We start from the raw sequence: 25,873 nt of genomic DNA, 5'->3' as shown, positions 1-25,873 counted from the left end.
ATGGGAAGGCAAAGAGACCAAATCACAAAGGTATTTTAAAGCCATCTGCAGGGACTGGCCTTGCTGACCCAGCTCATCCTGCTACTACAGGAGGGAAAATAAGATTTAATCATTACTCCTAGTCTTTCATTTCAGTGGGTCAGCAGGGGAAGGTATATCGCAAGTATGGGAAATTCGGTTTCTGACCAAGAAGAACACGCTTCTTCTACACAACTATTACCCAAAGATATGAATTGACAGCCTTTATAACTGGCAGGATACAGGTTCAAAAAGGGCTAAGAGAGCAGTGATTTAATTATAGCTGTGATGTTGCCCTCAATATGAGAACATTCCAAGAAACCAAAATGTATTTAATGTGACTTATTACACCACTGTATCAGCTACTTAGAACTCTAATAACTAAGTTAAGGCTACCACTGCTAATCACACACAAATGGTCTAACACATTTCCCTTTCAACTCAGAAAGGTGCTAATAATTCTTCTAGACAGAAAGGATATTCTTTGGTTTCACTGTGAACTTAAAAGATCTCCCACTGCTTGATGCTTGGGCAGATACAGCCCAGAGAGAAATACCACCATATTACCACCATAGTGTTGGTAATTTAGACTTTTTCATGGGCCCATGCAATATGAACTTAAAAGAACGGTGAAGACAGAAGTGGCCAAGAGCTCCACATATAGGAACCCAAGAGCTAGAAAAATGTAGCACCATGCACAATTCACAGAATTGTTGTAAGGCTGAAAAATCTCAGGTACACAAAGGCCTGATCATGGGTCCCCCCACCCCCACCCCCGCCCGCCAACTCACAGTAAATGTTCAATCACTATGGCTAATGAGTATTGTCATCATCACCATATAAAATGTTTCTTTTTTAACATTGTTGTCCCACTGGCCATTGAACTGTGCTCAATAAAAATGTGGATGACTGACTGACTGATGGATAAATGAGCTGTTAACAGTCTCTTTGGAACAAAAATGATTGGACCAGGCAGAATTAAGTAATGGAAGAAATACTGAACAAGGATTCAAAAGACCTGGGGTGGAATTCTTTGTCAGGTTTGCTGGATATGGGGTCCAGCATAATTTACAAAACTCCGTGCTTTGGTTGCCCTATATTTTAAATGGGAATGAAACTACCTTACCTGCAAAGGCAGACAGCTTTTCCTGACGATGTGTCAGGCTCTAAGACCTATGGTTCTAGGCAAAGCTACATAAAGCAATTTTATTTGCTTTATTTATATATTCTGCCTCATTACCAAAAATATATGAGTCACCATACAACAAAACTAAGCAATACAGTTTTATAACAACCAGCTAAGACCTGCTGGCCCAACACTTAGGTTAATTTTAGAGATGTGTATTTGTCTTGCACTAAAGGTGGTGGCTATCTGAATACAAATAATCATATCAGAGCAACTGAAAATCTATACAAGATTCTTGTTAGAATGTCAATCCAGGTAAGAAATGTAGTATATACAATGCAGTTAATGGATTACATGCTCCTGGATATAAAAATGGCTTTTAAAACAATCACACAAAGGGAAGAGCTCCAAGCAGAGGTTTTTCCGTCCTCTAAAATGTAAATCAGGAAGTCTACCTAAAACTTCAAAGAATTAATCTTCATTAAAATCTTCAAAACAGAATTTCAAAACAACTCTTGGTTTCTTTCAAATGGGTGCTACTGTTTGATATTAATTGCTTGATATTTATGTTATCACTACCTTTCCAGAGATTTATAACACAAGACAAAAAATGGTACTTCCCATGATGCCTGGAGGCCAGGAACATCACGCTAGCCCCTGTGATCCTGGCACAGGGCAGTGAGAGACAAAATAACGAACACTGGGGGGCTGTCTGCATAGAAAGTCTAGCTCTCAACTTCCTTGAGCCCCTCTCTCATTTTTCCCTACCTTCTTACCCTAGAGAACAAATGGAAAGGAACTTCAAAGCTTAGGGGTGATAAAACCCATATTCCCCACTGTTAAATTGACTAAAAGAAAAAGATCATTAGTTCTGTGACTTAACAGCCTTCCCAAGCAAGCCCGTAAAGGCCTGTAAAGGCCTCCAGGAAAAGAAATTGAAACCTAAGGACAACCAGTCTCACACAGCCAACTAGGCTTTTCTGAATCAGGTAAATGCTTAAGCCAATCAAATAGTTTTCTTGCTTTGTGTCTGCCTTTTTCCCCATAAGTCTCTCCCCTCTCCTGTCCTCAGAGTGCGCCCATTTCTGGCTCAGGGCTGCCAGACTAGAATTGATCTTTGCTCGGGTAAACTCTTGAAATTTTTAATATGCCTCAGTTTATCTTTTAACACTACATAAGTTGAAGTTTGGCATGTTTGATTAATATGTCAAATTCTTTTCATAGTGTTTTCATAGTTTCATAAGTAATGCTTTAGAAGGGTTACTGGGAAAGGTAAATTTAACAGACAGGGAGGCCTCCTGTATAAGACAAACATATATGCTGACTCTAGTACTCACAAAGTAAGTCCTTAGACAGCTGTGGGGTTGTGATGGGGTTTCCCTCCCCCCCCCCAATTGTTAGCGATGTTTTATCATTTTTATTCTCTTGCTTCATGGTCACGTTAACAGCTATTACAGCTGCGGAGTGGTTTGCCTCCATTATGGACACGCTCGCTCCTCCTAGAATTTGCTACCTTCAACTTTGCAAACCTATCACTCAATTACTTGCTAGCTCTCATATTTACAAAGACTAAACAGGATCTAAGGAAGGCACTGAGGGGTTTTTTTAATAAGAAAATTTGTGAGCTTTAGGGCTTGGCTACTGTGAATTTTCTTTCGGTTGTTATTTTAGACCTAATTCTTTTTCCCTGGTGATGTTATGAATACTAAGAGGAAACATTCCTGTATGCTCCTAATTCAGTCCTACATGGTTCATCAAGACTGGAGTATGAAATTGGCTTAGATTTTGATCTCATTTCAGAATTATTTTTTAGATAAGATAAAACAAGTCAAGAATGAATATTTTATAGAAATAAAGACCGAGAAAAATTGGCAAAACCACAGCATGGTCATCTACATTGTAAATTATTCCTGGGCACTTCATTTGCTTTCAAACTCATAAAAATATTTTAAATTATTCTTTAAATCATCACCAAAACGAATCATTCAGAAGCAAGATACAGGGATATATGTAATATAATTTTCCCCTTCCCAGCTGTAGTGAAAACAAAAGCATCAGGAGGGATCTTTGAGTAGTCTGGCTCAGCAGATTGTTTGCTTTCTGCCCACTGTATGTTAATTAAGCCACTGATGGAAAACTTTCAAAGATAATTTTCTCCAACATATCTTGCTATAATTGTTAATCACATGGCTCATGGAAATATTAAATATATCTAAAGACTCTCTTTTGGATATGAGAGAAAGCTTACAGACATATTTCTGTGTGTGTGTATGTGCGTGTATATATGTATATAATATATAGACAATACATAAATTAATCAACACATTCTTGAGATATTTTATTCAATTAAAATAGCAGATAAACTATCACTGAAGAAGCAGCTTCATTACATTCCAAATTAACGTTACTATGAAAGCCAATAATGTCTAGTTAATCTGAGAGTAAAAACAAGAAACTCATGTGTATCCTCCTATCATTCTTCGCAAACCATGTAAGTCCCTTTTGTGCCATCATATACTGTGAAATAATTTAAAATAAAATAAAAACAAAAGGTAAGAAAACTGTGCCGAGCTGGATATGTTTATATTTAGGTCTCATCTGAATGATTTTATTAAAATAGCTTACATTTAACCAATAATTATACTTTGAAAACATCCTTAACCGTATGTTGTATGTCTTGCATACAGATCATATACACAATACATGTCAAACGACCAAGAAGTAACTACATAAATTGACATGCATCTTATGTAATTGAGGTCTGTCTGTGCCTTTTGATAAGCATTTTGATCTACACTTTACAAGTGAACCCCTGTGAATCCTCTGCAGAAACATGAAGACTGTTCACTGCAAACAGATTTGATGACTAGATTCATCTGAAAATAGATAAAATTATCTGGCTGAGGTAGACCCCTTTATATGGCTTTGCATCTCATTTATTGTGGAAGTAAAGAGGAAATTCTATATAAATGGTTATATCCATGGTTATGTCCACTAATGAACCCGCAACATAGTGGATTTGAGGTTTTGACTGACAGTGTTACAGAATAAGACAGCTACAGAAGTGAAAGTGAGAAGTGAAAGCATTCACAATGTTGCAAGATATGTTGAGAGATATTAAAGCATTTGAGTAGCCCCTAGACATCAGAGTCTTTTTAAGCCTCCCACATGATTATTTGAACCCCCTTGGATGAGAACCACTGCTCCATGCTCTAGTCCCAACATATATGCTTTAGGGTATGTACTCATCACCTCTTGCCTCCAATCTGGTCTTACTGTCTTCAAACTCTTTCTTCTCCAATCTTCTCTATCTGCTACCAGAGGTACCTTTCAAAGTTATTCACTTCTCTCTTTGGCTTAAAACCGCTAATGGCTCATTACCACCCACAAAACTATAAACACTCCATGCTTTTGTTCCAATCACCCTCCCCTCTATTTGCACTCCGCCCCCATCATGCCCTAGGCTCAGACCATGTAGAATTTTTCAACAATCTCTTTATTTGCAAGAAGTATAGTTACCTTTGCATGGAGGAAAACCCCTTCTCATCCCAGACTTTGGGCAATCTCACAATTCCTTGAAGATCCACCTCAAATATTCTCTTGTTAAATGAAGCTTCCCTTGGGGCACCTGTGTGGGTCAGTTGGTTAAGCATCTGACTCTTGATCTTGGCTCAGATCATGATCTCACTGTTGTGAGACTGAGCCCTACATCGGGCTCTGTGCTGAGTGTGGAGACTGCTTGGGATTCTCTCTATCCTTCTCTCTCTCTCCCCTTACCCAGCTTATGTGTGCATGTGCACACTCTAAATAGAGAGAGAGAGAGAGAGAGAGAGAGAGAGAGAGAGAGAGAGAGAGATAAAAATGAAGCTTCCCTTGACTCCCCCAGGCAGTCTTTTTACCTGACTCTTCAAACACAATTTTGCCTATCCCACTTGAATGTATAATTGTATAATTGTTCAGAAAAGAGTTAACACAGCAAGCCTGGGACAGCTATCCTTAGAAAATGCTGTTTGCAAGGCTGGCTGTTGGCTGGTGTCCGGAAACTTAGATTTAGGGAGGGTTCCTGCTATTCTCTAACAGATAAGAGTGGCTCACCATAGCTAAACTGTTTGGGCAAATAATATGGTTTATGGTGAACACCTGCCTTCCTTCTGGAATTCTGGAATCTTGGTACATGCTAGACAGAAGGTGGATATTTGAACAGCCCTCCTGCTGGGGAGGGCTCTTGGAAAATTGCCCCAGGTTCCCCAGACATTGCCCCAAGTGCCTTTTCCCTTTGTGGATTTTGGTTTGTATCTTTTTGCTGTAATAAATCACAGCCATAAATACAAATATATGCTGGGACTTATGAGTTCTCCTAGCATATGGCCAAAGCTGGGGTGGCCTAAGAGACTCCCAACACTGAGATGTTTCAGATCAGAGACTCTATCTTATTTACATTTTTTTTGTCCTATCATCATAAGCATTGGCACTGACATATAACAAGTATCCAAAAATCTTCTGAATAACAAATGAATGAATAAGTAAATGAAGGATTGACCAAGTTGCTGCTCATCTGAGACAATGACTTAAAAGATTTTATGTGTAATCTCTTAGCTAACTTCTTAAGATTTTAACCACCTTTCTGAGTAGCCAGATCGAAGGGTGGAAGAAGGAGAAAACCCTGGGAAAACAAATCCAAACAAACAAATTTCATTTATGTGATATGAGTTGGACTCAGAAATAGCTCACTGGTCAGTTAGGTGATGTTCGGCAACACTTATGGTTGCAGTTTATCATCTTGGTTCTTTATGGTTAATGAACTCAGGAAGAAATACAACACCTGTCTTTGAAAAATGCAGTCATGGCCCAGGAAGACTGAAAAATTATGAATTAGATGAAACAAGGACAATTTTAAGTTAAAAGAGTAAAACAGGTTGAGAATGACTCTAGAAGTTTGAGGCATTAATAGTTTTCTAATTTTATTATTAAGTAAAATAATCAAAAATTTTAATTTTATACATAAAAGGGTATCCTATGGAAACCATTCTCAGTTTTATGAACAATCATCAGTAATATTTAGGACAAGTTTAAGGTAAGGCTACATATTTACTAAAGGGTTAAAAATAAGTACAAAGAATAAAACTTTGTTAGCAGTTACAAAAGAGGTGTTTATGCATGGCTTCTAATAATGAATTAATAATAATAGGAGTAATATTGATAATAATAACTAACTTTCATTTAGGGTTAGTTGAGTACTATGTACTGTTCTACACATCTGCATACATTAATGTATTTGGCATATACCATTATTGTAAACTGTGTTACATAAGAGAAAATTGACGCATATGAGGTGGTAAGTGATAGACTAGGAAAGTAAACAGAGCTGAATCCAGAGACTTGGTCTTAACAATGATCTAATCTGCCGCTGATTAATCTTTTGGGGGCTCAACTTAGCAATCTGCCATGAACCCTGATGACATGACACAAAGAAACAATCTAAAAGGGGGAACAAAATAAATGAGACAAAATGTGCTATTTAAAAAAGCAAAAATCCATAAAAAATTTAGCACCTGAAAGCAAAAATGGAATATGGTATCCCATCAGGTTGACTGCAAAAGGGAGGAAATGAACCAATGTTAAAGAAAAAAAAAGGAGCAGAAAGTAATAGCACACTAATATTAATTATATTTTCATTACATCTTGAAAGGTTGGGACGTACTTGAAAATGAATCACTGATGTTTTTCTTTTTTTTGGTTATTTGAGGATTTTCTATTAACTGCCTAGGAGAAATTGAAAAGAAAAACTGAATTCCTTCAAGTAGACTTCACACGTGTTTTACCGGGTTGCTAACCTCCTGTTTTGTAATAAAAAAGATGATTATCAAAGAACTTGGGTCTTCCACTGATGTTTCAGATAAATCTATCAGATTTAGAAAATAAACTCATTTCCACAAGAACCACAATCATTTATAAATAATCTATAAACAGAGTAAATAACATTTAATTAAATCTGAGAATCTATCTTTTAATGAAGTCCCTGAGATCTTCTGTAGAAAACACATCATGAACCCAGAAACCACATGGAAATTTTAGGTATGTGACCTGTGACCTCCTACTATCTGTGAAATGAAAGGGGGCAGTTTTATAACCTTTCTGGTCCTTCCCAGCTATAAAGGTCTGGTCATCTGAAAAAAAAATTAATAAAATAAAATAAATAATAATAATTAAAAAAACCCTATCATCTACTGGCTGGCTAAGTAGCTTATTAACATGTTTTAGTCTATTTGCCATCATATATTAAATAGTCTGCATTTGTTTTCCAATTTACTACTTAAGTTGTGAAAATTCATGTATTACGAGACTTTAGAGTCTCTATAGCACAGTAAAAAAGTAAAACTATTTGGTAAAAATACCTTAACACTTCCGTTTATCATCAGCCGTCCTAAACTACCCTTGCTGCCTATATTCAGAATGGCTGGTTTTAAAATCAGGGCTCTGCACTAAAAGCTAAGCCTCAATGCATGAAAAGTGTAACTCTATCAGCCAAGGGAGATGGGAAATTCTGTAAACAAGGACTAGTCATGGCCAATAGCTTCTCTCAAAAAAAAAAAAAAAAATATTGAGTCTTTTGAGCCAGACCAGGCCAGATGGAATCGATTGGGATAATGGTGCCCAGTGTCAAACATTACATCCAAATGCCTAGGGCCCAAATCACTGAGGGTCTTCGATTAAATTATGGCTGCCAGATGTCTGATACACTTAATCTCATTGCATACAGTCATCCGACCATATTCAGTTTGTGGGGTCAGAATCCATAATGGCCCAATGTTGAGCCCAGAACACAGGCTGACTTAGCCAATGATCACAGATGACAGCCAATGTATGCGTTTCTATCATACTGTCTTTTAAGTTTCATCTGATTTATATCAAATCACACCATTATCAACATGGTCCCAAATTTCTATAGGTTAAATGCTCTCTAGAGGTTTGTGTGGACTTGGGTAAGTGGTCAATAACGCAATTGTTATAAAGATAACAAAATTATCTTTATTGTTTATTTTTTTTAAAGTTGTAGCCCAAAGGTTATAAATATAAAGTTACTTTGGGCCTGCATTTTTATTAAAAGATGACTTTAGGGCACGTGGGTGGCTCAGTCGGTTAAGTGTCTGACTTCAGCTCAGGTCATGATCTCACAGTTTTTGAGTTCGGGCCCGCGTTGGGCTCTGTACTGACAGCTCAGAGCCTGGAGCCTGCTTCGGATTCTGTGTCTCCCTCTCTCTCTGCCCCTCCCCCGCTTGCACTCTGTGTGTGTGTGTGTGTGTGTGTGTGTGTGTGTGTGTGTGTGTCTCACTCAAAAATAAATAAAAATTAAAAAAAAAAGATGACTTTAGTTAGTGTAAGGCATTCCATATTCTTAGATTCAAACCTAGCAGTATTTTTCTGAAATTTGAATGATTATAAAGTTTAACCAGGACAAACTAACAACTTGCCCCCAAAATAATGAGAAATGCTTTCAATTTAATCCAACAAGTAAGGAATAAACACCAGATCTGGGTTCAGCCCTAAGGTGTGGTTTGTTCCCATTAGGACTAACCAGATATTAGTTGTTAAATGTTGAATACCATTCCTAGATAAAAAGTGAAACATACAACCACAAAATCTATATTTTGGGGCTGCCTGTTTTGTGCGAGGGTTGAAAATATGGGGTAAACAAAATACAGATTTAATATATTCAACTTTGAGACTCAGTTATTACACAAAACACAAACACGATAGACAGCCACTAATGTCAGACAGAAAAAGAAAAGTCTTATTTCAGTTTTATATAAATTTAAAAGGCCAGCAGAACAAAACATCAATAGCACATATCGAGGTTAATACTATGTGCACATCTATTCAATGTTTTGATCTATAAAATGGCAATCATGTATGGTTTATCTGAATATATACAAATATATCTAACCTAATAATTTTTTAAAAGATTAGTCCTCAAAAAAATAAAAATGTCATAAACAGATAACTCACAGCAAAGGAAATGTAAACACTAATAAATGCCCAAGTATTTAACATTATAAAAACAGAAATTCTGGGCGCCTGGGTTGCTCATCTAACTCTTCATTTTGGCTCAGGTCACGATCCCAGCATCCTAGAATTAGGCCCTGTGTATGGCTCCATGCTAAGCATAGACCCTGCTTAAGAATCTCTCTCTCTTCTCTCTCCCTCATTCACACTCTCTCTCACTCTCTAAAGAAATAAATAAGAAAAAATAAATAATAGAAATAATAAAAAGAGAAATTCAACACAATTCTTTAATATACTACATTCACAAGGATTTATTGTAAATTGTACTTGTCAGTATTCGATAGAGAATTTTTCTGAAGCAAGTATTGTACTCTATTATTGGGAGATTCTAATTTTAATCAAAATTTCATATTGGCAAATTTATAAGCTGTAGCAAAAGTTTTCTAGGATTTAATACTCTGGAAATATTCTGAAATGCACAAAAGGATTTATGAGTAAGTATAAAAAACTATATGTAGTATGACTTGAACTAGGTAAAAAAAGAAAAAAATATATATATACAAATACACAAAAGGAAAAAATGAGAAAGAAATACATTATAATATTACCAGTACTTTTTTCCGTGCTATACAGGACGGAAGCAGCAAGTTTTTTTAAATTTGTCCTTTTACTTCTATAGGGAGGGAGACAAAACCTAAATCTCTGCTTTCCGAAGGTCAAATCCAAATATGCTGACTTGGTGAAGTCTTTCATCACTACCAATATATAAATTTCCCAGGGAGAGTTATTTTAAAGTGCTCTCATAGAGCTTTGCCCAAACCTATTGCCGTGTTCTTCTCATTGTCATTATTGATTAAATGCCATTTCTCTACAAACAACCATGAGCTTGTCAAGGAAAGGTGTCATGCCTTTCTTCATCCTTGTGTTCCTTTCTGTTACTGTTCACTAAAACGGTCCAGGGTCATGGCATAGTTGGAGTGGTGACCCGGCGTTTTCCATCATGGCGGCTCTTGCTTAAGACAATTTCATTTCTCTGGGTAAATTTTTATCCTTGAATACTTAGCTATGTTGGGGTATTTCTTGAGAAAACTTAAAGCATCTCTGCCAAACTCTGTGCAATTTCCTATACTTTCCTAACCTCTTTTTCTATATATGAACTTCATCAAATAAAACATCAGTGTTACAACACTATAACGCCAAAATCCTTTAAAATTTTCAGATAGATTAATACAGTAAGAGAAAAGAATCTTCCCATTATTCTGTTTCTCACATTGGATTCATATATTTAATGAAATATACCTTTATACTACCTTAGGGCCATACAACAATGGGCAAAACTACTTAGCTTTGAAATCTCCAAACAACTTTACAAAAAAGTTCTCTCAAAAAAAGTCACAGGAAAAAGATTTATGCTTCTGAATAGCAAAGGCTTTATGAAGCAAGGATTCATAAATATTAGTTACAGCAGAAAGTGTATAATTTTTTAAACAAAACTGACACTGTTATTTATACTTAAATATGAAATGTTTTATACACAAAGATGTATAACCTTCATGAAGTACTTTTTGAGTATTTACTAGCAATGACTTGCATAATTCTTCCACTTATCCAGGCCCCCCTTACGATGAACTCAAACTAGTATTGGAGGTGAACTATCTTGAGATAGAAAAAAATGTATTTCTCTATATAAACCTATGATTTTTACTTAAAAAAAATCATATTCCAAAGACCCTCTGTCACAAAAATGGGAAACTACATCAAAAGCTGAGAACATGATGGGAAATTGAAAGTTTGACCATTAGTATAAATTTAGTTAAGATATTTTGGTCTTTCACACACTGTATCATACTTTCAACATGATATTTTGCTCCACTGATTTTGACAAGATTTTTTTTCACTTGTTTTGAAAAAGAGAAATACTTAAATTTGAGTCAAAACTACCATTCATTCAAGTAACCATTTTAAAAGAAAGTTCTCAAGAATTTCTAAAATGTTATGAATGTCTGAATTTTGTCATTACTTTCCTAAATAATGTTCCCTAATTAAATTGCATGATTGCATATATTTATGCTGATTACGCAATTTAACTAACATTGTAAATAAACCACAATCAACAAAATTACATTAAAAAGAAAAGTAAGACAGTGAAAACTGTACTAAAATTAGATTTAAATTTCTGTGATAGATTCCTAAAATATACAAACCACAGTTGAGGATTTAAGCTACCAAAGTGAGACAGAATCCAAAGCAACCCTTCAGTCGCTTAGAGATTAATTGGTAGCAACCGCGACTTTTAGAATGCAATTGTTCATTGTCTTGTTTCCTTGAATTTATCTTTTAGTAAATGATTTTTTTACCCGTACAGACAAATTGCAAAAGTCTCTGCTTTAAGTACTTACTGTAATATACATTCATGTAAAACCTCCCTTCTACGGGTGTGTCGGCTTTAGTACACAACCAAGAAAAAAATCTGAATTGCATAACATAACTAAAAACCTAAAACTTCCACTATTGGGCAAATGCTACTCACTGGGGTATTGTGAAAAATTATGTTGTGCGTATTCACTAGTGCTCACAACAATACTAAGATAAGCATTCTTTCCTTTATTTACAAATATGCAATGTCTGAAAACATGGATTTACGAAAACTTGTTCTGATTCAGAAAAAGTAATCCATAAATGATAGAAGTTATACAATTTCCTTATAGTAAGTGTCCCCCATTTTATAACAATAAAATCATTGTTCATAAAAAAGAGTGAATAGCCTGAACGACTTTATTATTAAAGTAAAAGATTGCCTTTCACCTAATATGAAAATTTAAATCACTAAAAAGAAAATAGGAAACAAATGTAAATATCTACCCTTCTGTTCTAGGTGCAACAGGCAGAGTTACCGCCTTAGTGAATATCCCTCCTGGATATTTTTCTGCAGGTCTCCTTGTGTCTTTGTACCAGAAAGTGTGTTTGTGTGTGTATGTGTGTGTCTACCTGTGTATAGCTTATTTATTTCAGCACTACAGAATAAATATTTTCCCATGTTCTTGACTATATACTAAATTTAATTAACGATTAATGCCTACCATAAATGAATCCTCAATTGTTGAACTTTCACGTTGATACTAAAGGCTACATCATCCTCATTTCTTTTCTCAGGAACAATTTCTGAAAGAGGGATTTGGACTCCCTGGCACTCAGATTGTTATCAGTTTACACACGCACCAGCAGGACATGAAGACAGGTATCCCATGTTTTCTCAATAACTTAACGATATCTCCCCTACCCCCCAATTCTTTTTTTTTTACTTGGTAGATTAAAAAAAAATGGAATCTCCTTTTAATTTTGATTGCTAATGAGTCAATATTCTTTCCTGTGTTTCTAGTCTTGATTATCTTATTCGAATCTTTTCCGTGGGATATGGAACTTTTTTTAACTTAAAGAATTGTTTAGAGGGGCGCCTGGGTGGCACAGTCGGTTAAGCGTCCGACTTCAGCCAGGTCACGATCTCGCGGTCCGTGAGTTCGAGCCCGGTGTCAGGCTCTGGGCTGATGGCTCAGAGCCTGGAGCCTGTTTCCGATTCTGTGTCTCCCTCTCTCTCTGCCCCTCCCCCGTTCATGCTCTGTCTCTCTCTGTCCCAAAAATAAATAAACGTTGAAAAAAAATTTTTTTTATAAAAAAAAGAATTGTTTAGAAAAAAAATCTATACGCAATTTTCAGGAACTAATTTATCATATAAATGTGTTAGAAACAACTTTGTTGAAATTGACACAACTTTCCCTGAGATATGAGAGCAGTACGTTGCTCAGTTGCTTTTGTACAGTTTAAAACTCAACAAACATGGTTTCCTATATCTTTATGTTTAGCATTTGTCTTTGGGAAACATACTCCATAAATGGGGGGGGGGTAGCTTCCAAACCAAGAACAAAAGCAATAAACTTATTCATCATTAATAAAGGCCATGAGGAGAGAAAGTGTGATTATTTGATGATGGGAATCTAAATTTTAAACAAGATAGAGCTGGGGGAAAGGAATAAGATATAAGATGAAAGTTACAATTCTAGCTCTTCCTCCTATTTTCTGTTAACAAAAAAATCAAGACAAATAAAAATAATATAACATCAAATCCCAGAGAATCAACCTACAATAGAATAAAGAAGGAGGCCCATGTACCTTAATATTTAAACATTTCAATCAAGTTGAAGCCAAACATGTTTTTATGGCACCCTGGACACCAAAAGGAAGGAAGGGACTACGGTACTAAGGGTATGAAGTTGGCATAAAAATGTGTTTTGGCAAACACGTCACTCTGAAAAGCCAGACAAGCCTTCTGACAAACTAGCAGAGGTAAAAAGAAAGCAAAGAGGTCTTAATCGGAGATATTTAGGAGAATGGCCGCAACGTTGTATAAAAATTAGTTGGGGAGTTGGTTAAAGTGGAGAGAATCCCTTTGGAGATAAAGTGACACGTGGTTATTTATTCTGTGAAGGTGTGATCTGCTGTGGTTTGCCACATGTCTCCATCTAGGACCATTTTCTATGCTCTCTGGACAAAAAGGTCTTAACCTTCCACTCATTATTGAAACCATCATAATGGCTTTACTCCTTTCATAATTCAATTACTATAAACCCAAGAATGGTAGTACTTGAAAAGAGAAAATTGAGAGATATCGATGAACTATATATATATATAGAGAGAGAGAGAGAGAGAGAGAGTTATAAATATATAATTTTATATATCTATGAGCTATAAAATATATAATTTTTTTCACCTTCAACCACTTCCCACTTCAAAAATTGGTGATAACTACCCATGAGCACTTCTAACATTTACATACAGAAATCACAATTTGACTTGAACTCCAGTCCCACTCAAACTGAAGACTCCTGCGTGTTTACAAGAATAAATTAACACACATTAACATGTTTTTATTCTACACACAAAATTTTCTTTCACATTTCCCAGAGGAAGAGCAAAATGCTCTGAGGCGAACTTTCGAGTCTATTACTTCTAAAGAATGACGTGAATAAAGAGAAGAAAACAGATCAGCTTGTTCTCGTTTTAACTTTACATAATGTCTCACATCTCACGACATGCTGTTCTAGAGTGAAGTGTTTTCACCTGCCTTTTGTTATGAATTACTTGGCTAGGTAGCAAACAGGCAGTCCGGGATTATTTTTTTAAAGCCATCAATATCCTTCCATGCTGTTTAGAATGCCGAGAGAATGCTTTCTTCCTTTCTCACTTATCAATCAAATACTTCATGAAGCCTAATTAAAATTAAGTCAAAAATATTCTCTGTGTTTGTATAAACCTTAAATTTGTTAACCTGTTATTGGATTTTCAAAAATACCTGTTTAGAAAACTGATTTAATTTTCTATTTATATGTAAATTTCTATTTCTAAGCTTAAATTCAGGTCCACACCGAGAATGCTAATCCTAACTCTACCATATTTAAACTCATTGTGGGTACAATTAGAAAGATCTAGGACCAGTCTGCAATACATTTACCAGTATCAGACATTTAAAACATTCCAAAACATTCTACAAAATGCCTATCTAGGTTCTTGTTTGAGGAAAAATTAAAAGTGCTTTCTCCCCAATTCATTGTAAAGGCTTTTATTCATTCATTTATTCAAAGTCAGATCATGTGACCTTCTAGCTTCAAACTTTCCAAAGGCTTTCCAGTGGTATATAGAAACAGCAGCCAGAATAAAGGCCCAGGCAAGAATGAGCACCCTACTGGAAAATTGGAAGGGGGACCAGTGTGTCTGGAGTAGAGGCAGCTAGGCAGGGTAGACGGAGAGAAGGCTGAGGTATAAGCCTTGCAGAGTGTAAGGAAGTTGGATTTTAGTCTGAGAGAGTTGGAAAGCCATTGGAAAGGCTTAACCAGGGGAAAGCATGATCTAACACATGTTTTTAAAAGATCACCTACACTATGCTCTTAAGAATGGTTTCTAGGAGTCTAAGATACATTTTCATACCCTTTGGCTAAACTGATAACAGTAAAAAAAAAGTGGATGTTTTTATTCTGAAGATGTTCAGTTATCATATAGAAAGACTAATGGTGGTCATTCAGTAAGGGGTTGACCAATTCCTACGAGCTCTTAGCAAAAAGAGTGGACTGTGAGAAGAAAAATTAGTAATTAGGCTGACAGATGACTAACAATTTACATGTCCAGAGTCATCAATTTCCCATTTCATGTATTTAGTGAGACACATGAAATATCTGACTGTGAATTTTCCACATGTAACATCATCAATATACATGAAAATAGGAAAACAAACAATCTCTACTCTAATTCACTTCAATAATCTCCACTACAGTAGAATAGTTGACTTCTGAAGAAAAAGTTTGAACTGGGTTTAAACCGAATGGGTCCACTTAGATGTAGACTTTTTGCAGTATAGTGCTATCAATGTATTTTCCTTATGATTTTAACTTTTTATTCTCACTTTTTATGCTTACTTTATTGTAAGAGTACAGTATATAATACAGATTACATACAATATATGTGTTAATCAAATGTTTGTTATCAACAAGACTTCTGGTCAACAAGAAGATATGGGTAGTTAAGTTTTGGGGGAGTAAAAAGCAATTTGGGGATTTTGGGCTATAAAAGCAGTGTCGATGCCCCTAACTTCTGCATTGTTCAAGGATCGACTCTACACTTCGATTCCATACGTGAAAGTGTGGCATGAGGAGAAGAAGGTAACTCGATTTATTCTGCCCTCAACTCTTTTTGTTTAGTATTCCAGTAGGTAGAGAGAAACACAGTTTTGGGTTAAGTTAAAATCAAAGACAAGAAGTTTAGAGTGTCTTACTGTCCATATGCAGAAACTTCATAGGAAATTTACATTTCTACCAGAAGTCTAACCAAAGATTGTTTTCAATGTATTCACTGCCCTAATAACTAGGAATGCAAATAGTTATGAAGTTAGTTTCCTGGACAGATCATAGATCTTCACCGTTCTAGAAGATGCTCACCAAATCTTTGTGGAATGAATGAATAAACAACACCATCTCAGAAGAAAAAAAAGGCAGATGTATTTCTTGTTAGAAGAATAAATATGAATGGGAGACATTTACAGATAGCTGTTGTAAAAGCAAAAGGCTTTAAGTTGAACTCTAATAAATTTCTGTATTTTTCCTAACATTAACAGCAAACATCCACTCAGACTAGCTTCTCAAACTTCAGAATGCAACAGAATCATGGAATGCTCCTGAAGAGTCCTCACATCGCATCCCTTCACAAAGATCCTGAGGTATTCTGAGGCAGGTAGATCAGAGAACCATACTCAGAGAAACACTGCTGTCCGTAAAACCCTGCGGAATTCTATTTCTTCTGTGTCTCTGGACTGAAAGGTCACATGTTCATACTTTTGGGCCACCTTCCAAAGTTATGTGTGAAACATGAAGGAAAACATAAAGTAGTCTGTGGATATTGGTTCTGATTCTACTCTGAAATGGAAAATATTTGTTCAAATATCTGGAACCTTGTTTTAATTCCTTATCTGCCTGCATAACTTTGACAAGTGCTTTCTACTACCTACTTTATTTTTCACAATAGTCCTGGACATACGGAACACACTATTACTGCTCCAGTTTTATGAGTGAAGAAATCCAATCACAAGTGGGCACAGTGTATTGTCTAAAATTCTACTGCCAGTCATTAGTTGGCTGACACCTGGGCCTGGGTCTTCAGAGGTCAGGTTAATTTTCTGTTCCCGCACTAAGGCTAACTGGACCATTCAGGGTCATTATCCTAGTACCTGTCAGGCCAATATTCATGCCTTTCATAAGTATCCCCACCTCAATACCAGACCTTTCACTGTGGTGTCCATGTGCCTCACAACCAGCAACAGTGAGCCTTGAGATACAGGTACATAATGGGAATTAGGGATAATGGGAACCTGAATTATTTTTGGAGTTTGAATTATACTCACCCGAATCTCAAAGCAGTACCTTCTACTCTTTCTTGCTTTGTCAATCCACAAGAAGACACAGTTTTATGGCAAATTGCTGGACACACACAACAGTGACAAATTTGTACTGATTTTTTACCCTATAATTGACGATTGTCTTTTCTATTTTGAATATTGGAATTACTCATTGGAGTGATGGGCAAACAAGGTACTCAGGAAAATCTATAACTGCTTCTCAAACAGGCACAAAATTCACCAGGGGGAGGTTAAAATGCAGATCCTGATTCTATATCCATGATGGAGCCTGGGATTCTGTCGCTGGTCTGTGGACCGTATTCTGAACAACGACGCTCTGGAGAACTAGGTGAAACCTTGAACTCTGGAAAATAATAGGAATCACAGGAGAAGCCATGTAGAAATGGGAGGCAGAAAGAAACAGAGCTGCATGAATATTTTAATCCACTGGGTTTTAGCTGTCCTTGGAACTGCCTAAAATCATTGCCTAAAAGGGTCGCTTTTACATTAAAAAGGCTTAATGTCTGCCCTGCCTTCAGTACACTGTGCTAGTCCAGGAGCCAATTCCTCCACCCAGTTTTGACCTTCAAAAAAGTCAAGTGGCCGTTTGTCCTCCAAAACAACACAAACAAGAATGAAGAACATTAGAAAGCCACACATACCAGTGCAACTGCATATTTATGCAGTTGCAGAAAACTTCTTCCCTCTCTTTTTGTTGTTTACAAGATAAATAGTGTGTCCTCTTTCCTGGTTTGGCTAGATTCATTTAGAAAAAGGAATGGAACTCAGCAATTACCCACTGCAGGCCTGATTGCTATAGAATCTACTACTGATACTCCTATCAAGTGATTTACTAAGTGAAGAGTGAAGATTTGAAATTTTCTTATTATTGATCAAGTGGGAGATTAAGTGGAAGAGATAGGTTACATAGAAGAGAATTTATATCATTAAATGTAATATAAATAATTCTAGATTTAAAAAAATGCTAAAGCACATACAAGTGGAATAAAAAGCATGCTCTGATAGGAAGTTTTTCTAATAATACCCTGAAATTTTAGCAGATTCATTATTCAGAGAGGTAAATTGATTTCTAGGTCTCCTGTTCTTTGTTCCATAGCATGGATATTAAGAATACTGTATAATGATTCAATCTCCCCTCTGCAATATAAATGATGTCCACGTAGAATGAAGTTTACTTAGTTTATTTCCTTACAATCCTCTGTCTTGCTTCTACCAATATTAACAAAGAAGATAAAAATTTTTTAAGTACTGATTTATTTTGGGCGAGTACAAGCAGGGGAGGGGCAGAGAGAGGAGGACACAGGACTCAATGCGGGCTCTGCACTGACAGGCTGACAACAGCAAGCCTGATGTGAGGCTCAAACTCGGGAACCATGAGATCATGGCCTGAGCCGAAGCCAGACGCTCAACCCACTGAGGCACTCAGGTGTCCCATAAAGAAGCTAATTTTTATTGCTTTTTTTAAATGTAAAAACCTGCTACTAGATGCTAAAGAGGCATCTCAAAAAAATAAATAAATAAAAGTTAAAAAAAAAAAAAACCAAACAAACCAAGATGTCCTTCAGGAGGTTAATGGGTAAGTGGTGGTATATCCAGACAATGGAATATTGTGCAGCCCTGAAACAACATGAGTTATCAAGCCCTGAAAAGATATGGAGAAAACTTAAATGCATATTACTAAGTAAAGGAAGCCGATCTGAAAAGGCTGCATACTGTGATTCCCACTATTTAGCATTCTTGAAAAGGCAAAACTAGGGAGACAGCAAAAGGATCAGAGGTTGCCAAGGATTAGAGAATAGGGAGGGACATATAGGCAGAGCACAGGGAATTTTTAGGGCAGTGCAATTACTGTTTGATACTATAATGATAGATACACACCATTATGTATTTGTCCAGAGCCATGCAACATCAACAATGACTCTTAACATAAACTACGGACTTTGGGTGGTAAGATTTATCAATGTAGGTTAATCAGTTTTAACAAATGTATCACACTGGTGGAGGATGTTGACAGTAAGGCAGGGTATGCATGTTTGGGCGCAAGAATATACAGGAAATCTCTGTGCCTTCTGCTCCATTGTGCTGTGACCCCAAATATATCTATTTCCAAAAAAAGTCTTGCTGTTATTCATAAAAAGTGTAGCTAATGACCAAGATTTCCATTTCTAAGTGATATAAGAAGTGAGTCCCCAATCCTATATAAAAACAGATCAATTCTGTCCTCCTAACAACACGAGATCAAAAAATAAATAAAATAAAATTAGACAGGCATTGCTGTTGCTTGTATTACTGGATTGTGTTGCAAAAAGCAGTGCATCCTTTAGCTAAGGTAAGGAATCTGTGGTATCCATGAAGAAAAGCTATTGTGAAGGTCATGACTGAACCAGCATACTGCAATCATGCACCGGTACACGGCTATAGAATGGAAGGATGATTCTGAATGTGTCTATCATAAATCAGCCACGAACCACCAATCAGGGACTCCAGGATTAAAATTAGTCCTGAGAAGTGTCGTTGTTTCATCAAAAAAGATTCTGAAGTATTACCTTAGATGACTCTCTGATTTTTAAGATTTTACAAAAATTAGTTCTAGGAAAATGAATGCATTTACTCTGTGCAGAGAAAAGTCCGTTGTTGTATAAACCAAAGTCAAATTGCAGTGTCCGCTGCACAGTCAGGAGTGGAGAATACCATGTGTTTTGGAGTGATGATAACACCACTCCAGGTTTCTATGTCACTCTTTGTCAAAGAGCTGCAGTATTTTCACATGCATTTTTTTTCACCTAACGGACCCAGCTCAAAGGGAAGGAGGGTCAGGAGTTTATGGATGGTTAATTATTAGAGGAGGGCTTTACAATGAATCAAGGCTAGGGTTTCACCTCCAGAAAGTCCTAAGAGCAACCTTGAGCTCTTTCATTTTGCTGTGGGTCCTCACTATCAATGTCATGCTAATTTGAAACAATCCCTTACTTGATGGGTTGCATAATATCAAACTTTGTGTTTACATGGATAGCTACCGTGTACAATGAGTTGGCTACAAACCTGCAAAAAGAACCATGCTGAATTCGCCGCCACGGGGAAATAAAGTTGACACCCACCCTTTATTCTGTGAAACCCCACCTCAGCGCATTAGGTGGTGCAAAGGTGCTTCCAGATTCTGGGTAAATTTACTGAGAGAAAAGGTTTAATGCCAGCACGAGTCCCAGATTTCTCTTAGTAGAGGTCTCTGACACATCAGGCTTAGAATAATTTCACCTGTGAAATTAACTGCAACCCAATGAAGTTCAAGTTTCAAGTGCATCTCAAATTACATAAATTGACAAAAGGAAAAAGCGTGTCCCACAGACAAATGTGTCAGGACTCACACCTCTTCTCTCACGCCATCAGTTTCTTCGTCTGTAAATGTCTATGCCAACTACATCATCTTTAAGACCTCCAATGTGAAATATGGATTGGAAAGGGCAAACACTGAATTGCTCAAAATACAGTACTCTTCAATAGACTAAAAAAAGTTTAAAATTCAATTTAACACACACACACACACACACACACACACACACACACACACACACACACACACCCCTAAACATACAGCACGGCTGAGGATCTTTGATTGAAGGTCAGTCACATTATATTTTAGGAGAAACAGCTAAGAATAGGAAATGGCACAGTAGTCTTTCTTATACTTCATATGATGTTCATTCCCATCAAAATCCTTAGGTGTCCTTCCTCCCTATTAAAATCAGCAAAATAAAACTGATGATTTTCCTTGAAAGCTTTAGAATTTAAGCTTAGTAAGTGAATCAAGACCAACTCAAAATGATAAATACAACAAATTTCATAAAACCAGATGTTATGGACTGAATGTTTGTGTCCCTCCAAATTTCTTGTGTGGAAGCCCTAACTTCTGGTGTGGCCGTGTTTGGAGAAAGAGTCTCTGAGGAAGTCATTAAGGTTAAATGAGGTCATCAAGGTAAGGACCAATTTAATAGGATTAGTGTCCTTATAAGAAGAGAGATCTGAGGACACAGTAAGAAGGTGGCTGTCTACAAGCCAGGAATAGAGCTCTCACCAGAATCTGAATTTGCCAGCAATTTGATCATGGTCTTCTAGCCTCCAGAACTGTGAGAAAATAAATTTCTGTTGTTTAAGCCATGTGGTCTGTGGTATTTTGTTATAGTAGCTTGAGCAGGCTAAGCCACTAGACTTATCAACGAGTGTCACTCATCCTGTACTTTTGTGTTTAGCATGTAGTTAGTTTCTGTGAGGGATACAGAGGATATAAGGTTCATCTCAACCATAACTTGCTAAAACATGTCAGTATCTATAACTTCAACTAGATATATCCACTACAAAGATCCATTCATTTAAGCATAAAATAAAACACAATCATTTTGTTATTAAAAAATGTAAAGATAGGCCATCAAATTGACATTCAGTCTCATCTCGTCTATGCTGTGTGTCCACTGTTTAGCAAAACCTAATTGAAATGAAAGCCTGAGGCACTACAAAAATCATCAAAGAGAATTTGAATAACACTTTCGATACTTTGATATTACTTCACATACACCCAGCATATACGACTTACCAAGAAAAGGAAACCTTTTTTAAGAGAGATTTTCAGTGATAAAGATTTGATTTGAAATTGAATCAACGGCCAAGCTCCTAGATCAATCTGGATTGTCTAGGCTTAGCCATTTCTCCATTGTGAATATGCCAGGGGCAAGTTTATTTTAGGAGGTGGAAAAAAGCAGCTGACCCTGTGACATCTTTAGGAACTTAACTAATCCTAATTGCAAAGCAACCTGGATAAGTGGTACCTTCACAGAATCTAAACCAGGGAGGAAAATAAAATCTCTAGCAACACAGGTAATAATTTGAAGACTTGGCTTAAAAAGTGCTGATAAAAGGAAGAAGCATAATTTATCCAAGTTGAGTCAGATTATTTTGAAAGTATTTATTTTTTATTTTTATTTTTTTTACATTTATTCATTTTTGAGAGACACAGAGAGACAGAGCACAAGCGGGGGAGGGGCAGAGAGAGAGGGAGACACAGAATGAGAAGCAGGCTTCAGGCTCTGAGCTGTCAGTACAGAGCCCAACGCGGGGCTCGAACTCACGAGCTGTGAGATCATGACCTGAGCCGAAGTTGGACGCCTAACCGACTGAACCACCCAGGCGCCCCTGAAATTATTTACTGAGTATGGTGCCAAATACTAAACTAGGCTCAGAAGATACATAATTGGTTTTCCAATCCACCTTCTTTGCTTCTATGGGGATATTTGTTAAAATGTTATGCAGAAGGAGGAAGAGGAGGAAGAAGAAGAAGGAAGAGGAGGAGAAGGAGGAGGAGGAGGAGAGGAGGGGGAAGAGGAGGAGAGGAGGGGGCAGAGGAGGAGAGGAGGGGAAAGAGGGGGAGGAGGAGAAGTAAGGGGGAGGGAGGAAAGAGGAAGAAAACGAAAGAAGAAAGGAGAAGGAGGAGGAGAAGGAGGAGAACAAGGGCAAAAAAAAAAAAAAAAAAAGTCCCAGAGCTTATAAAGTTTAGAAAGGTTTGGTTAAACCAAGTTAACTCGCACACTGATTACTATGTTAAAGTGTACCAAGAAACTCCAGCCCAGAGGACTGCAGACCTGGAGAACTTCTGCCAAGAAGCAGTTCATGTTGTTCCTGTTCCACCTGCATACATGCATTCACACTCACACACACATATGAAAAAAACCTCGGAAGTCATGCTTGTTAATGTTACTATGATCTTGTTCAGTCATTTCCATAGATAGAAGAAACAATAATTATGAAAACTTATCTATTGTAATTGATACCTTGCAGAGTGGTCACGGACCCGCCATTGCAATAATTCACTTGCCTATCACACCTCCAATTTACATTACTATTCACCAAATAGTGGGTCCAACTGTAATCAAAAGTTTTGAAGTGCTAAGCTTTATCTGGAATTTGGATTGATTGATAGCACTTTATTTAAAATCTTGTTCCAATGTCAAGTAACTAGTGACGGGGGAACTAGCAAAAAATTGCACATGAGGTTGCTCTGCTTCTGAAACTCTAAGACCCTCAAGTAACACTGAATTCTGCTGGTGCTTTTAATTTTACTACTCAGAATTAAGTTGTAGTTAAACTTAAGCACTACAGCTTTTCTATAGACAGAAGTTTATTTTTTTTCAAAAAAAAAGGATATATAAAGATTTCTACCCAAATAAATCCTTTCTAACATCCCACATTTTGCTGCTCATATGAGGCAACCATAAATGAAAAAGCTCAGATTTTTTTAAACAGTGGAGTCCAGATAAATTATAATGAAGCAAGTAAATGAACAAATATTAAGTGGTATTTAGTGTATAAACATAATAGAGAAATGGAGGCATAAAATTTGAGAAACAGAAGAACTTGAAAGATTAATCCACTTCTGGTTAGAGATGGTAAGTTGCATCCGGCCATCTGCTTCTGCTCTTACTGTAAAACCCACTAAAATCAAAGTGTTGGGATATTTTAATACCATAAGCCCGTAAGACAGACAAAATGGAAGAGAAAGGAAGAACAGCACAACGTCAGCTGTCAGAAAAATAGAAGGCTGATTTACTCAGAAATTGGATCTACCAGCTACATGAGGAAGTAGGAGCAGGGGTAGGGCAGAAAACTGAGGAGGATTAAGAAGTACCTAGACAGCCAGATGATCTGCTCACCTTAGCAAAAAGCTAGAGGCTAACAGTCTGGAAAGGGTAAAAAAACAGGGGAGACACCAGGTGCTATACCCTGGATATTTGCATCCCCACAAAATTCATATGTTGAAGACTTAATCCCAAATGTGATGGTATTTGGAGATGTGGCCTTCAGTAGGTAATTAGGATTAGATTAGGTTATGAGGTAAGGCCTTTATACATGGGGTTAATGCCCTTCTAAGTGGGATTAATGCCTTTATAAAAAGAGAAAGAGGCAGGAGATCTCTCTTTCTATGATGGCAAGAAGATGGCCATCTGAAAACCAGGAAGACAGATGATGCTGAATCTGGCAGTACCTTGAACTTGAACTTCCCAGCCTCCAGAACTCTGATAAACATTTGTTGTTTAGATCACTCAGTCTATGATATTTTGTTACGGCAGCCCACACTGAGTAGGACATCAGGCAAGGAAGAAGGCAGGGGTGCTGCCCTGTAATCAAGAGATTATTTATTTTCAAAGGTTATATTCTGAATGTGGTAATACCTGCCCTCTGTCCCATCATCCACTAGCCTCCTAGAATGCTGATGTCCAGGTTAGAGTCTCAAATTAGATGAATGGGAGATTATTCTCTGAGGCATCCTGACAAACACTAGATTCTAATCAACAGCTTTGGGGTAGAAGCCAGAGGTGCTAAAACTGACAAGCTTCCAAGTGATGTGGATGCTGTTGTCCATGGCTCACACTTTTAGTAGTAAGTTCTAGAATCTGACCGACACAAAAGACTGACAGAGACTTATACTGGAGATTTTTCAACAACAACAACAACAACAACAACAACAACAACAACAACAACGACAACAAATTCCTAGCCAGAACAACCTAAAGTAAATGTCAATCTTACAGCACCTACTCTATAATAGGGGCGAAAGGCTTTGAGATATCTGAGGAATGACTCTAATATAAAAGAGTGAAACCAAATAGATAAAGGGAACTTGAAGGAGAGCAATAAGATGAACACTGTCATTGATATCCTCAGAAGATCAAAGACTATCCTTCACCCATGAAATAAGAATAGGTTTTTTTTTCTTTCTTTCTGTTTTTAATCAGAAGAAAAGAAAGAGATCTCAGAAATGCAAATTTTGATATTAAGAAGAAAAGAAGGCTTTCCAAGAGAACATTGAGGGAAACAATGAGCAAAATTAAAAAAAAAAAAACAAATGGAAAAATAAGGAAAAGCAATACTATTCTAGAAGACTCCATATCTCAACACCAAGAACTCCAGAAAGAAAGAACAGGTAAAATGGAGAGGAGAGAAATATTAAATTAATCAGTTAAGGAAGCTTGCCAGAATTGATGAGTTTTCGGATCGACAGAACCCATTGAATGCAATGGAAAGGAATATATCTACATCTGGACACATCATCTTGAAATCTTTGAACATTCTATGACAAACTAGAAGACAAAATACCAACACCTTCAAAATTGTGAAGGAAAATGAATAAATGCAGTCAATTTTGCATGACAGTAGAACACTTAATCTATGCGAAGATTCAAAAATCTACCTCCCTAGCATTCTTTTTTAAAGTTTATTTATTTATTTGGGGGGGGGCAGCGCACATGTACAAGCCATGGCAGGGTACAGAGAGAGAGAGAGAGAGACAGAGAGAATCCCAAGCAAGCTCCATGCTTTCAGCGCAGAGCCCAACGCAAGGCTCAATCTCACCAACTGTGAGACCATGACCTGAGATGAGATCAAGAGTTAGACACTTAACCTATTGAGCCACCCAGGTGCACCTCCCCAGCATTCTTTTCCAGGAACTACTGGCCTATATACTGTGCCAACCTCAGACAGTAAATCAAGGAAAAGTGAGATGAAGAATTCATGAAACAAAAGATCTGACTCGAAAGAGAGGTGAAGGGAATTCTAACAATATGACACATCTCAGCTCTGAAAAGTGCTCTCATAGTTCTAATAATGTTAATATTGGGAAGCTGGTGGGATGAGATGTATGGGGGCTGAGATCACTTACACATCCACTGTATTTTAAGAGATAATTATTAAGATGGAAAAACCAGAGCTAGCGCTATCAGCAC

The 25,873-nt window shown here is 36.9% G+C and overlaps 1 protein-coding gene across 2 annotated transcripts in view; it reads right to left on the bottom strand.

Annotated features, from left to right (window-relative positions):
• The window catches only part of PLXDC2 (plexin domain containing 2), a 448,003-nt gene that overhangs the window by 279,108 nt on the left and 143,022 nt on the right, over positions 1–25,873 (bottom strand). The window lies entirely within an intron of this gene.

Source organism: Felis catus, chromosome B4, assembly GCF_018350175.1.
Source record: "Felis catus isolate Fca126 chromosome B4, F.catus_Fca126_mat1.0, whole genome shotgun sequence".
Lineage (NCBI taxonomy): Eukaryota > Metazoa > Chordata > Mammalia > Carnivora > Felidae > Felis > Felis catus.
This window is presented reverse-complemented; position numbering and strand designations above follow the sequence as displayed.